The sequence below is a fragment of the Setaria italica genome, chromosome II (genome assembly GCF_000263155.2).
Source record: "Setaria italica strain Yugu1 chromosome II, Setaria_italica_v2.0, whole genome shotgun sequence".
NCBI lineage: Eukaryota > Viridiplantae > Streptophyta > Magnoliopsida > Poales > Poaceae > Setaria > Setaria italica.
Window position 1 is genome coordinate 1125452 of NC_028451.1, and position 2387 is coordinate 1127838.

Sequence of the window (2387 nt, forward strand, 5' to 3'; positions counted from 1 at the left end):
GTATTAATCCTTGTTAGGTTGAGCTTGGCAGAGCAACGATTTACTGTTGAAGGCAGATTTAAGCTATCTTATCCGTCCCTTTTTTCTTCAAAATACTTTACGTATACAAATGCTCACATATATGCACACACCAATTTTGAGAGGCACCGAGCCGGTGAATTTTAAGATTGACAAAGTCATCACGCGCTTCTCACCGTCGACGTTCAGTCGTGTCAGTGCTGAGGTCAGGCTTTTAAGTTTTAAATGAGGTGAGAGTTGTGTCGGTGATGGTTCCTGCTCGATCGTTGCACAAGTCCAGGACGGTGACCAACTCCACAGCACGATTGACCCAGTCTGATCCATATCAAAAGATAAAAAGCAAAGGAACTGGGGAGAGATCTGTTGTAGTACATGCCGGCCGGGCAGGAGCAAAGAATTAGGATGGCCTGTGAGGCTACCAAGCTTGGATTACCCCCTGTCCAAAGCTTCTTCATCACCATCCTCCTAATCATATGTCCACTGTTCTTCTCCCCCTTGAAACCATGCACATGCTCCAGCTCCAACCAGAATCGGATTGCTAGGTACTCCTGGAACACCACCTTCGAGCAGATGAACCAGGGCCTCTTGTTCCGCCGCCGCCGCGGCGACGAATCGTCGGTGACCTTACAACCAGGTAGCACTACCGGAAACAGTAGATTCGCCGAGTGTAAAAATTTTGCCGAGTGCATTTTCTCGGGCACTCGGCAAACAGCCTTTTTGCCGAGTGTACGCAATGAGACACTCGGCGAACATAAAACACTCGGCAAAAAGGAGGTTTGCCGAGTGCCAAAAACAAGGCACTCGGCAAACAACTGCACGGCACTCGGCAAAGAAGCCGCACTCGGCAAATTAGTATCGCGTGCGGCGCACGTGCAACGTGCGCTAACGGCGTGGGACGGCCGTTACACTTTTGCCGAGTGTATGACGTGTGACACTCGGCAAAGTCCGCTTCGCCGAGTGCCAGACGCATACACTCGGCACACGCAAAAGTTCGCCGAGTGTCTCAGCCGGACACTCGGCAAACTTAACCCTTTGCCGAGTGCCATCCTTGCGGCACTCGGCAAAAAAAAAAAATTCCTTCCAACACCTTCCACACTTTTTCTACTCCCCACGTAGGACATTTGGTTATACATATTAAAATTTGGTATATTTTCGGGTCTGTTTGGGATTTTTAATGCTTTGTTTGCATTAATAGGAATTTTTTGATTGAAGTCAAAATTTAACTACACGTACTTGAAATAATGGTTTGAAATCAGTGAAAAAATCATATTCATATTATGGAGACCAAATTGAGGTCTCAACCAGAAAATGAAAAGAAATTTTGAACATTGTTTTTAAAAAACACGACCACGAACCTTTGGTTCAATGGTTGTTAAATTGTAAAAAAACCAAACGAAATCTGAAAATCACAAGATTTGTCAAGATGTCATTATATTATGTGTGTAGTCTGTGGTAAAAAATTCAGAACGTTTCGCCCAATTTCTGACCTATCATGCTTAGAAACCGACTAATCTCCTGAAGGGATTCATAGAAGTTAGAAAGGAGCCAATAAGATTTGGTGTTCAAGTGCCACATGAATTAAGGAGTGCCTTCAAATCTTTTTGTACAGGCAACATACAACACATGTTGGTTCATGTCAAATTTTGGAAATTTTTCGGATGCTTTTGATATTTTTTATTGATTAAATGCAATTATAGATATTTATTAGATATAAATGGAATTTGAGCTATAACTGCATGAAATAATGGAATGTTTTCGGTAGAAAACTAATTTAACATTTTTTTAGTGATTTTTACACGATTCTGAACAAGTATATTTGAAAAAGGCCACTAAAATACGTTATTTCATGTAACGTTTGCCGAGTGTAACCATAAAACACTCGGCAAATATTGTATTTTGCCGAGTGTTTTCTATGTGCACTCGGCAAACTAGTTACGCGGGCCCACTTTCTTCGGCCTCGATTGTTAAAAAAAAACCCTAAATAAGTTTGCCGAGTGCCCTGGATCGAGGCACTCGGCAAACAATACTGCATTGCCGAGTGCCCGAGATCTGGCACTCGGCAAAGGATTCTATTTTGCCGAGTGTATTGTATATGCACTCGGCAAACACGTTGCGCGGGCCCACTTTCTTCGGCCTCGGTTAATAAAAAAACCGGAATTAACTTTGCCGAGTGCCCTGGATCTAGGCACTCGGCAAACACGATAGCTTTGTGCACTGGCAACATGCAGGATCTCGTCGAAGAGTATCCAGTCCTATCAGCAAAGGCGCGGCGAGACAGAGCGGGCACGTACCCCATGAGGTTGACGTTGAGGAGCGTGCTGAACTCGAGGAAGAGCTCGTACATCTGGGCCCAGATCGGCGGCGTTTCC